The following is a 13,968-nucleotide window of genomic DNA, read 5'->3' on the forward strand; positions in this document are numbered from 1 at the left end:
GACTACTATTACTACAACTCTACTGTGTAATAAGGATAAAGACTACTACTTTTACTCGATTGTGTTATAAGGATAAAGAATGCAACTACTACACTGTGTTATAAGGATAAAGACTACTACTACTACACTGTGTTATAAGGATAAAGACTACTACTACTACTACTACTACTACTACAACTACTACTACTACTACTCTCCTGTGTTATGGTCCCGTGTTGCTCAGTTGGTAGAGCATGGTGTTTGCAACGCCAGGGTTGTGGGTTCGATTCCCACGGGGACCAGTACGAAGAAGAAAAAAAAATGAGAAAAAAAAATGGATGAAATGTATGCATTCACTACTGTAAGTCGCTCTGGATAAGAGCGTCTGCTAAATGACTAAAATGTAAATGTAAAATGTAATAAGGATAAAGACTACTACTACTACTACTACTGTGTTATAAGGATAAAGACAACTACTACTACTACTGTGTAATAAGGATAAAGATAACTACTACTACTGTGTTATAAGGATAAAGACAACTACTACTACTACTGTGTAATAAGGATAAAGATAACTGCTACTACTGTGTAATAAGGATAAAGACTACTACTACTGTGTTATAAGGATAAAGACTACTACTACTACTACTACTCTACTGTGTTATAAAGATAAAGACTACTACTACTACTACTCTACTGTGTAATAAAGATAAAGACTACTACTACTACTACTGTGTTATAAGGATAAAGACTACTACTACTACTACTACTACTACTTTGTTATAAAGTAGTAGTAGTAGTAGTGCCCGCATGTCCTGCATCACTACTCTGGACGGTTCTGACTTAGAATATGTGGACAACTACAAATACCTAGGTGTCTGGTTAGACTGTAAACTCTCCTTCCAGACTCACATCAAACATCTCCAATCCAAAGTTAAATCAAGAATTGGCTTCCTATTTCGCAACAAAGCATCCTTCACTCATGCTGCCAAACATACCCTCGTAAAACTGACCAACCTACCGATCCTCGACTTTGGCGATGTCATTTACAAAATAGCCTCCAATACCCTACTCAACAAACTGGATGCAGTATATCACAGTGCCATCCGTTTTGTCACCAAAGCCCCATATACTACCCACCACTGCGACCTGTACGCTCTCGTTGGCTGGCCTTCGCTTCATAATCATCGCCAAACCCACTGGCCCATCTATAATTTAGCCCAAACAACTACCTCTTCCCCTACTGTATTTATTTATTTTATTTTGCTCCTTTGCACCCCATTAACTCTATTTCTACTTTGCACTTTCTTCTACTACAAATCTACCATTCCAGTGTTTTACTTGCTATATTGTATTTACTTTGCCACCATGGACTTTTTTTTGCCTTTACCTCCCTTAACTCACCTCATTTGCTCACATTGTACATAGACTTATTTTTCTGCTGTATTATTGACTGTATATTTGTTTTACTCCATGTGTAACTCTGTGTTGTTGTATGTTGTCGAACTGCTTTGCTTTATCTTGGCCAGGTCGCAATTGTAAATGAGAACTTGTTCTCAACTTGCCTACCTGGTTAAATAAAGGTGAAATAAAATAAAATAAATAAATAAGGACAAAGACTACTACTACTACTACTACTACTACTACTGTGTTATAATGATAAAGATTACTACTACTACTAATGTGTTATAAGGATAAAGACTACTACTACTACTACTGTGTTATAAGCATAAAGTCTACTACTACTACTACTACTACTACTACTACTACTACTACTACTACTACTGTGTTATAAGGATAAAGACTACTACTACTACTACTACTACTACTACTGTGTTATAAGGATAAAGACTACTACTACTACTGTGTTTTAAGGATAAACACTAATACTACTACTACTCTACTGTGTAATAAAGATAAAGACCACTACTACTCTACTGTGTAATAAGGATAAAGACTACTACTACTACTACTACTGTGTTATAAGGATAAAGACTACTACTACTACTACTACTACTCTCCTGTGTTATAGCGATAAAGACTACTACTACTAAGGATAAAGACTACTACTACTACTACTACTGTGTTATAAGGATAAAGACTACTTCTACTCTACTGTGTTATAAGGATAAAGACTACTACTACTACTACTGTGTTATAAGCATAAAGTCTACTACTACTACTACTACTACTACTACTACTACTACTACTACTACTGTGTTATAAGGATAAAGACTACTACTACTACTACTACTACTACTACTACTGTGTTATAAGGATAAAGACTACTACTACTACTGTGTTTTAAGGATAAACACTAATACTACTACTACTCTACTGTGTAATAAAGATAAAGACCACTACTACTCTACTGTGTAATAAGGATAAAGACTACTACTACTACTACTACTGTGTTATAAGGATAAAGACTACTACTACTACTACTACTACTCTCCTGTGTTATAGCGATAAAGACTACTACTACTAAGGATAAAGACTACTACTACTACTACTACTGTGTTATAAGGATAAAGACTACTTCTACTCTACTGTGTAATAAGGATAAATACTTCTACTACTACTCTCCTGTGTAATAAGGATAAATACTGCTACTACTACAACACTGTGTTATAAGGATAAAGACTACTACTACTACACTGTGTTATAAGGATAAAGATTACTGCTTCTCTACTGTTATAAGGATAAAGACAACTCAATAATACATCATTTTTTCATGTTCTAAATGAAAATGGAAAATGTGTATTTTTTTGTGCGATTTTTTTGTTTTTCACAATAAAAAACATACACACAAACAAAAACATAGAGACTTTCACAAACATTCATAACATCCCTCCTGCCCAGACCCACCAGCTCACACTCCCATCCCCCGTGCCCGCATCACTCTCTGCCACATGGCCTCAAACTGCACCATTTTGTTTCTCTCCGTCGCCCACACACTTTCAACATTTAGATAATAAAGCATTTGACCTTTCCTTTGTGTTAAAGATGGAGGACTGGTTCATTCCCAGTTTTTAATTATACGTGTTTTCAAGATGATTGACGAGAACAGTATGGTAGAAACCATCGGGTATCTCACCGCACCCTTATATGCCATGTCTTGAAATATGCAGACAGACAGATTAAAAGTTAATTTACACTTTAATACTTCTGACGGCAACTTTTTAACTCCAGCCATAACTTTTGGACTTTCTAGCATTCCCAGAAGGCATGAATTATTGAGAAAAATTGAATTTACGTGTAGTGTAGATTGCTTCTTCAATAGATACAGTACAGTGAGGGAAAAACGTATTTGATCACCTGCTGATTTTGTACATTTGCCCACGTACAAAGAAATGATCAGTCTATAATTTTAATGGTAGGTTTATTTGAACAGTGAGAGACAGAATAACAACAAAAAAATCCAGAAAAACGCATGTCAAAAATGTTATAAATTGATTTGCATTTTAATGGGGGAAATAAGTATTTGACCCCCTCTCAATCAGAAAGATTTCTGGCTCCCAGGTGTCTTTTAAACAGGTAACGAGCTGCGATTAGGAGCACACTCTTAAGGAATGCTCCTAATCTCAGCTTGTTACCTGTATAAAAGACACCTGTCCACAGAAGCAATCAATCAATCAGATTCCAAACTCTCCACCATGGCCAAGACCAAAGAGCTCTCCATGTCAGGGACAACACTGTAGACCTACACAAGGCTGGAATGGGCTACAAGACCATCGCCAAGCAGCTTGGTGAGTAGGTGACAACAGTTGGTGCGATTATTTGCAAATGGAAGAAACACAAAAGAACTGTCAATCTCCCTCGGCCTGGGGCTCCATGCATGATCTCACCTCGTGGAGTTGCAATGATCATGAGAAAGGTGAGGAATCAGGCCAGAACTACATGGGAGGATCTTGTCAATGATCTCAAGGCAGCTGGGACCATAGTCACCAAGAAAACAATTGGTAACACACTACGCCGTGAAGGACTGAAATCCTGCAGTTCAAGTTTGCCAATGAACATCTGAATGATTCAGAGGACAACTGGGTGAAAGTGTTGTGGTCAGATGAGACCAAAATGGAGCTCTTTGGCATCAACTCAACTCGCCGTGTTTGGAGGAGGAGGAATGCTGCCTATGACCCCAAGAACACCATCCCCACCGTCAAACATGGAGGTGGAAACATTATGCTTTGAGGGTGTTTTTCTGCTAAGGGGACAGGACAACTTCACCGCATCAAAGGGACGATGGACGGGGCCATGTACCGTCAAATCTTGGGTGAGAACCTCCTTCCCTCAGCCAGGGCATTAAAAATGGGTGTTGGATGGGTATTCCAGCATGACAATGACCCAAAACACACGGCCAAGGCAACAAAGGAGTGGCTCAAGAAGAAGCACATTAAGGTCCTGGAGTGGCCTAGCCAGTCTCCAGACCTTAATCCCATAGAAAATCTGTGGAGGGAGCTGAAGGTTGGAGTTGCCAAACGTCAGCCTCGAAACCTTAATGACTTGGAGAAGATCTGCAAAGAGGAGTGTGACAAAATCCCTCCTGAGATGTGTACAAACCTGGTGGCCAACTACAAGAAACGTCTGACCTCTGTGATTGCCAAAAAGGGTTTTGCCACCAAGTACTAAGTCATGTTTTGCAGAGGGGTCAAATACTTATTTCCCTCATTAAAATGCAAATCAATTTATAACATTTTTGACATGCGTTTTTCTGGATTTTTGTTGTTGTTATTCTGTCTCTCACTGTTCAAATAAACCGTCCATTAATATTATAGACTGATCATTTCTTTGTCAGTGGGCAAACGTACAAAATCAGCAGGGGATCAAATACTTTTTTTCCTCACTGTATATATTGTGAATATTACTCTGTCGTACTTTCATAAGGCATCGACCTAAAGGCTGGAGCTGCCGCTTTCAAGGAGCGTTAGACTAATCCGGACGCTTATAAGAAATCCCGCTACGCCCTCAGACGAACCATCAAACAAGCAAAGCATCAATACAGGACTAAGATTGAATCCTACTACACCGGCTCTGATGCTCGTCCGATGTGGCAGGGCTTGAAAACTATTATGGACTACAAAGGGAAACCCAGATGCGAGCTGCCCAGTGACGTGAGCCTACCAGACGAGCTAAATGCTTTTAATGCTCGCTTCGAGGCAAGCAACACTGAAGAATGCATGAGTGCACCAGCTGTTCTGGATGACTGTGTGATAAAGCTCTCGGTAGCCGATGTGAACAAAACCTTTAAACAGGTCAACATTCACAAAGCCGCTGGGCCAGACGGATTACCAGGACGTGTACTCAAAGCATGCGCGGACCAACTGTCAAGTGTCTTCACTGACATTTTCAACTTCTCCCTGACCGAGTCTGTAATACCTAAATGTTTCAAATAGACCACCATAGTCCCTGTGCCCAAGGAAGTGAACGTAACCTGCCTAAATGAAGTGAAGGTAACCTGCCTAAATGATTACCGCCCCGTGGTGCTCACGTCGGTAGCCATGAGGTGCTTTGAAAGGCTGGTCATGGCTCACATCAACAGCATCCTCCCGAACACCCTAGACCCACTCCAATTCGCATACCGCCCCAACAGATCAACAGATGACGGAATCTCAATCGCCCTCCACACTGCCCTTTCTCACCTGGACAAAAGGAACACCTATGTGAGAATGATGTTCATTGACTACAGCTCAGCGTTCAACACCATAGTAACCACGAAGCCCATCACTAAGCTAAGGACTCTGGGACTAAACACCTCCCTCTGCAACTGGATCCTGGACTTTCTGACGGGCCACCCCCAGGTGGTAAGAGTAGGTAACAACACGTCTGCCACGCTGATCCTTAACACTGGGGCCCCTCAGGCGTGTGTACTTAGTCACCTCCTGTATTCCCTGTTCACACATGACTGCATGGCCAAACACGACTCCAACACCATCATTAAGTTTGCTGATGACACAACAGTGGTAGGCCTGATCACCGGCAACGATGATACAGCCTATAGGGAGGAGGTCAGAGAACTGGCAGTGTGGTGCCAGGACAACAACCTCTCCCTCAATGTGAGCAAGACTAAGGAGCTGATCGTGGACTACAGAAAATGGCGGAACAAACATGCCCCCATTAACATCGACGGGACTGTAGTGGAGCGGGTCGAGAGTTTCAAGTTCCTTGGTGTCCACATCACCAACAAACTATCATGGTCCAAACATACCAAGACAGTCGTAAGAGGGCAGGACAAAACCTTTTCCCCCCTCAGGAGACTGAAAAGATTTGGCATGGGTCCCCAGATCCTCAAAAAGGTTCTACAGCTGCACCATCGAGAGCATGCTGACCGGTTGCATCACCGCCTGGTATGGCAACTGCTCGACATCTGACCGTAAGGCGTTACAGAGGGTAGTGCGAACGTCACTGGGACCAAGCGTCCTTCCATCCAGGACCTATTAATATGAGGTATCAGAGGAAAGCCCATAAAATTATCAGAGACTCCAGTCACCCAAGTCATAGACTGTTCTCTCTGCTACCGCACGGCAAGCGGTACCGGAGCGTCAAGTCTCAGACCAAAAGGCTCCTCAACAGCTTCTACCCCCAAGCCATAAGACTGCTGGCTGAACAATTCATAAAATCGCCACTGGACAATTTATATTGACACCCCCCCTCCCTTTTGTACACTGCTGCTACTAGCTGTTTGTTTGTTACCTATGCATAGTCACTTCGCCCCCACCTACATGTACAGATTACCTCAACTAGCCTGTACCCCTGCAAATACAGATTACCTCAACTAGCCTTTACCCCTACATGTACAGATTAGCTCAACTAGCCTGTATCCCTGCAAATACAGATTACCTCAACTAGCATGTACCCCTACATGTACAGATTACCTCAACTAGCCTGTACCCCTCCAAATACAGATTACCTCAACTAGCCTGTACCCCTACCTGTACAGATTACCTCAACTAGCCTGTACCCCTCCAAGTACAGATTACCTCAACTAGCCTGTACCCCCGCACACTGACTCGATACCGGTGCCCCCTGTATATAGCCTCCACACTGACTCGGTACCAGTGCTGTTAGGTATGCGTAAATGGCTGTAAGGGAGTCAGGCGCAGGAGAGCAGATATTGGGTAGCAAACGGAGCCTTTTATTTAGGCGAACCAAAAACACACGGCACAACGAACACGAAATACAATACGGGTTGACATAACCTAGCGCAACCAGTCTAACGTGCGCATACATGAAACAATAAACAATCCCACACAAAGACATGGGGGTAACAGAGGGTTAAATACACAACAAGTGATTGAGGGGATTGAAACCAGGTGTGAGGAAAACAAGACAAAACAAATGGAAAATGAAAAGTGGATCGATGATGGCTAGAAGACCGCCGAGAGCCGCCCGAACAAGGAGAGGACCCGACTTCGGCGGAAGTCGTGACAGGTGCCCCTGTATATATCCTCCACACTGACTCGGTACCGGTGCCCCCTGTATAGAGCCTCATTATTGCTATTCTTATTGTGTTCCTTTTTGTTATTAGTTTTTATTTTAGTCTACTTGGTAAATATTTTCTTCTTCTTGAACTGCGCTGTTGGTTAAGCGCTTGTAAGTAAGCATTTCACTGTAAATCTGCACTTGTTGTATTCAGCGCATGTGACAAATAAAGGATGAACCAACACATTTTTCTCAAACACACATTTAAGATGATTATTAATCCACAATTATTTGAGAAATAATATATTTGTCCCTGTTGCATTATTCCAGACTTGTTTCAGGAAAAATGTGAAGCAGCACTGAACACACACACACACGTACACACACACACGCACCCACCCACGCACAAACACACACACACCCACACACTGTGAACATTAAGGAAGAACAGAGCTCTTAGTAATTGTTCATAGGTTGAAATCTCTTTGAGACACTAATGATGCCTTTACAGAAAGTTAAACTGGTGAAAAGATTCACTAAACTATGAATAGAAAGGTCTTACACATTTGTGAAACCTGTTTTGAAAAAAAAACACGTCATCATACTGCAGTAACTGTTGTGGAGAAGAGAAGAAGGTTGTATTGCCTATAAAGTGCACTACTTTCAACCAGGGCCTACAGGGCTCTGGTTAAAAGTAAAGCCCTTTGTAGGGAATAAGAAGCCATTTGGGAACAGCAAATGTCTCGTTGATGGCAGAGCTATTCTGAAGGAGAGTTTGACCTGCAGACAGGGGCCAAGGGAAGGGTTGTATTTTTAAACAGAGAAATGCCAAGAGAACATCAAAGACAGTGTTCGTTTTACCCATGGCTGGAATGCTGAGGCTTTAGGTCTTTGCCAGCTTCCCCCTAGTGATTGAATGTGTGTGTGTGTGTGTGTGTGTGTGTGTGTGTGTGTGTGTGTGTGTGTGTGTGTGTGTGTGTGTGTGTGTGTGTGTGTGTGTGTGTGTGTGTGTGTGTGTGTGTGTGTGTGAGTGTGTGTGTGTGTGTGTGTAAAAACCTCATGCCAATGTTGTTGTCAATACCCCTTGGTCCATCCTCTGGCCTGTAGTTTTGGGCTCTCCCAAGAGTGAGCTGAAAGAGACAGGAGTTCTTATGTTCCTCAACCAACAGTACTGACACATGGAACTAACATTTGGCAGGTTGTTGCCCACCGTATCGCTGCTGCCTGCAGTTATGGCAAATATCTCCATTTTCTTTGTAGGTTGCGTTGCTAAACCCCATTACAATGTTGATTAATCCTTTGAACTTGTTTTTGTAAAGAGGTCTTCTGAAGAAATGGGAAAGGGTTCAGTAGCACTTTACATTCCAGCCCAGAATAGAGGGTAACAACCACCAAGATCCTATTAAATTATCCAAGTATAAATGTAATTTTATGGGAATAACATGGTAATAAAGTGAAAACTAGTTTTAAAGACTTCCTGTTTTCTCATAATAGCCATATAATTGATTGCTTGGTAATAATAATAATTTATATATATTATTTTGTATTTTTGTCTTCACTGCTTGGTCTGTGCTGTTCTAGGATCAGATCCCCTATGCCCATATAATCTTATTGTCACGTCCTGACCATAGTAAGATGTTATTTTCTATGGTAGAGTAGGTCAGGGCGTGACAGGGGGTGTTTTGTGTTTTTCTATGTTTTGTATATCTATGTTTAAGTTCTAGTTTTCTATTTCTATGTTGTTGTTTTTGGGGATGATCTCCAATTAGAGGCAGCTGGTCCTCGTTGTCTCTAATTGGAGATCATACTTAAGTAGGTTTTTTTTTTCCACCTGTTTTTGTGGGTAGTTGTCTTCTGTTTAGTTTTCTGTACCTGACAGAACTGTGCGCATTCGTTTTCGCTTTGTTATTTTTTTCTTTAGTGTTCTGAGTTAAAATAAATATTCATCATGAGCAATCAACACGCTGCGCTTTGGTCCCCTCTCTACGACAGCCGTTACACTTATTCATTATGATCTATAAGGCAAAACTGATCCTAGATCAGCATTCAAACTCTAAGACACTTTATGAATACAGACCCTGATTAAGGTTTTTGGAGACATTTATTGTAGCATCACCTTCCATAGAGATGGAAAGAGGGCACACCTCTCTGTCTATCTATCTCTAGTGGTCATTTCCCATGATGCCACGCTCCATTACTTACACATAGCTAAGTCTAGCTGGGAGAAATACAATTCATCCTCATGGATACATCCACATTATGTATCACTGTCCCTGGCTGCAGCAGCTTTCTCACTGTACTGCACCTATGTACAAGACCTGGGTTCAAATACTATTTGAAATCTTTTAAATCCTTTTGAGCGTTTGCTTTAGCCTGGCTGGAGTGCCAGATGGGGCGGGGGTTTGCATGTCTTAGACCATTCTGTAGATTCTATTGTGCCACGGAAGCTCAATCAAACCTAGCTCAAATATTTGAAATGATCTCAAATAGTATTTGAACTCAGGTGTGCTACCTCTCTGTATTACATCATACTGCGTCACACGTTCCTGTCACATATCACTGTCTACTACGTCACTAATAGTACCCTATTCCCTATATAGAGCACTACTTTTGACTAGAGACTTTTGGGCCCTGGTGAAAAGTAGTGCACTGGATAGGGAATATGGTGGTATTTGTGGCGCATCCTAAATTTCAATGTGACGTTTGAGCTTTGGTTTAACCAGGAGGACAATTACACCCAACTGCATAACTCACAGCACCACTATCAGTGAGTCCACTGTGTCACATCACTATAATGGACGCCATGAATTAAACTGCCTGCTGAGTTTTGTTAGAGTCCGTCGGCGAAAGGCAGAGAAACAGTAATTAGTGGGTATTACAATCCTATGTTTACAGTCCCAGATGTATATATATATAGCATGTAGTATAATTGCTGCTTGACAGCCATTACCTAGATGGAGTGTAATTCTGACCCAGCCTATGAGTGAGTAAGGGCAAGCTGTGAGTACAGACTTTCATACAGGGTTTAATAGTAGCTATAACCCATAGTTTATTACGGAATGGGACAATAACGCTCTCACATGAAACAAATTGACAAACTTTATATTTCATAAAGGTACTTATAAGATGATTAAATGTATATAAACTGGAATACAGTGGGCTAGACACAATCATTGCAATGAATGTTCAAACATGTACGACCTTTCAGCATGTCAAAATTTTATCCGAACCTTTGTCTTACAACAACATTGTCAGGGGACTTACCAAGTAAAAATAAATCATTGTCAGAATGTCAAGTTAGAATGAAAAATAAATTAAACTTTCACCGTGTGTGAAGACAAGACACTTCAGAAAAGCCCATTCATCTATTCACATTTGTGAGCCAAATTCATTTTGTTGGAGTATGAAGTTGACAGTTTGTCTCCTTATGGGATCTAAACTCAATCATTTAGGGATCTAAACTACAGTATGACAGGGTCAAAGTACACTGCTCAAAAAATAAAGGGAACACTTAAACAACACAATGTAACTCCAAGTCAATCACACTTCTGTGAAATCAAACTGTCCACTTAGAAAGCAACACTGATTGGCAATAATTTCACATGCTGTTGTGCAAATGGAATAGACAACAGGTGGAAATAATAGGCAATTAGCCAGACACCCCCAATAAAGGACTGGTTCTGCAGGTGGGGACCACAGACCACTTCTCTTTTCCTATGCTTCCTGGCTGATGTTTTGGTCACTTTTGAATGCTGGCGGTGCTTTCACTCTAGTGGTAGCATGAGACGGAGTCTACAACCCACACAAGTGGCTCAGGTAGTGCAGCTCATCCAGGATGGCACATCAATGCGAGCTGTGGATAGAAGGTTTGCTGTGTCTGTCAGCGTAGTGTCCAGAGCATGGAGGCGCTACCAGGAGACAGGCCAGTACATCAGGAGACGTGGAGGAGGCCGTAGGAGGGCAACAACCCAGCAGCAGGACCGCTACCTCCGCCTTTGTGCAAGGAGGAGCAGGAGAAGCACTGCCAGAGCCCTGCAAAATGAGCTCCAGCAGGCCACAAATGTGCATGTGTCTGCTCAAACGGTCAGAAACAGACTCCATGAGGGTGGTATGAGGGGCCCGACGTCCACAGGTGGGGGTTGTGCTTACAGCCCAACACCGTGCAGGACGTTTGGCATTTGCCAGAGAACACCAACATTGGCAAATTTCGCCACTGGCGCCCTGTGCTCTTCACAGATGAAAGCAGGTTGACACTGAGCACGTGACAGACGTGACAGAGTCTGGAGACGCCGTGGAAAACGTTCTGCTGCCTGCAACATCCTCCAGCATGACCGGTTTGGAGGTGGGTCAGTCATGGTGTGGGATGGCATTTCTTTGGGGGGCCGCACAGCCCTCCATGGGCTCGCCAGAGGTAGCCTGACTGCCATTAGGTACCGAGATTAGATCCTCAGACCCCTTGTGAGACCATATGCTGGTGCGGTTGGCCCTGGGTTCCTCCTAATGCATTGATGCTATGGACTGGCCCGCCCGTTCCCCAGACCTGAATCCAATTGAGCACATCTGGGACATCATGTCTTGCTCCATCCACCAACGCCACGTTGCACCACAGACTGTCCAGGAGTTGATGGATGCTTTAGTCCAGGTCTGGGAGGAGATCCCTCAGGAGACCATCCGCCACCTCATCAGGAGCATGCCCAGGCGTTGTAGGGAGGTCATACAGGCACGTGGAGGCCACACACACTACTGAGCCTCATTTTGACTTGTTTTAAGGACATTACATCAAAGTTGGATCAGCCTGTAGTGTGGTTTTCCACTTTAATTTTGAGTGTGACTCCAAATCCAGACCTCCATGGGTTGATAAATTGGATTTCCATTGATTATTTTTGTGTGATTTTGTTGTCAGCACATTCAACTATGTAAAGAAAAAAAGTATTTAATAAGATTATTTATTTCATTCAGATCTAGGATGTGTTGTTTAAGTGTTCCCTTTATTTTTTGAGCAGTATATTATGTGACCTGCTGGTCATCTATGAACGTTTGAGCAACTTAATGGCCATGTACTGTTATAATGTCCACCCGGCACAGCCAGAAGAGGACTGGCCACCCCTCAGAGCCTGGTTCCTCTCTACCAGGCACAGCCAGAAGAGGACTGGCCACCCCTCAGAGCCTGGTTCCTCTCTACCAGGCACAGCCAGAAGAGGACTGGCCACCCCTCAGAGCCTGGTTCCTCTCTACCAGGCACAGCCAGAAGAGGACTGGCCACCCCTCAGAGCCTGGTTCCTCTCTAGGTTTCTTCCTAGGTTCATGCCTTTCTAGGGAGTTTTTCCTAGACACCGTGCTTTCTACATCTGCATTGCTTGCTGTTTGGGGTTTTAGGCTGGGTTTCTGCATAAGCACTTTGTGACATGTGCTGATGTAAAATGACTTTATAAAGACATTTAATTTGATTTGAAAGTACCTGAGAGGATCACATTGAAATAATATCAGAACATTATATAGGGATATAAGAGAGAGAGAGAGAGAGAGAGAGAGAGAGAGAGAGAGAGAGAGAGAAAGAAAGAATAGGGCAACAGACACTGCTCTAATTGAGCCAACTCTCCCCCTCCATTGAGCCAAGTCTGAAATTGCAATCATTAATTTAAAATGTTTTACGAAACCAACTAGCCAGCCTGACCTCCGTTCCTAACAAATTGCCAGTGTTGAATATAGACATACTAGGCATATCTACAATGTCCTTTGCACTTGAGTCATATAATGCATCATAGTGATCTATAATAAGGATGTTATAAACTAATTAAATTCCACAAACAGGAAACATCATGAACCGGCTGACTAGCTGACAGACAAGTTAGTATTAAAGCCATTTTCAGCAACTGACACATAACTTGTTTGCCTCTTTCAAAATGGTCTCAGGCGGACTGAAATGAAAAATCCACATGAAAAGCATGTGTTCTGTGTTTTTTCTCTTTTGAGGGGAAAATGAAGATAACGGTGCCATTACGATTGCTCTGTGGGAGCCAGAAATGTACGACTGTGCCCCAAACCACATCCTATTCACTATGTAGTGCACTACTTTTGGTCAGGACCCATAGGAAATCCCCATAGGGCTCTGGTCAGAAGTAGTGCACTACATAGGGAATAGGGTGCCATTTGGTGCACATTGTATGATTTGGAGGGGATCTGCTGTTTGCTTCGATGAAAATGAGCCTTGATGAGATACACAGAAAGCTGTTCAAAGAAGACCAGGTAATTGCTATGCATCAGTCTCTATGAACCCTGAGTCTACATCCCAAATGACACCCTATTCCCTATGAAGTGCATTACTTTGGACTAGGGCCCATAGGTCTCTGGTCAAAAGTAGTGCACTTTGTGGAAATAGGGTTCCATTTGTGAGCCATCCTGTGTCTATCTCAGAATGGGAATTAATATGGAAAACAGTTGGAGAAAGTCTATCGCCAAACATGAAAACACACATCTTTGTTTGCTATATCTGAGAGTGCCTGTTGACGTGATTTAGGTAGAAAGTCATGACACAATGCATGTTTTTTTTTTAGGGTATGAAATATTGGA

General features: G+C 42.3%; 1 non-coding gene across 1 annotated transcript; it reads left to right on the forward strand.

Annotated features, from left to right (window-relative positions):
- Nucleotides 1–206: 206 nt before the first annotated feature.
- Nucleotides 207–281, forward strand: trnaa-ugc (transfer RNA alanine (anticodon UGC)). Its single transcript has one exon. It is a non-coding gene; the product is annotated as a tRNA-Ala (tRNA).
- The last annotated feature ends 13,687 nt before the right edge of the window (nucleotides 282–13,968 follow it).

This window comes from Salmo salar, chromosome ssa01, assembly GCF_905237065.1.
Source record: "Salmo salar chromosome ssa01, Ssal_v3.1, whole genome shotgun sequence".
Classification (NCBI taxonomy): Eukaryota; Metazoa; Chordata; class Actinopteri; order Salmoniformes; family Salmonidae; genus Salmo; species Salmo salar.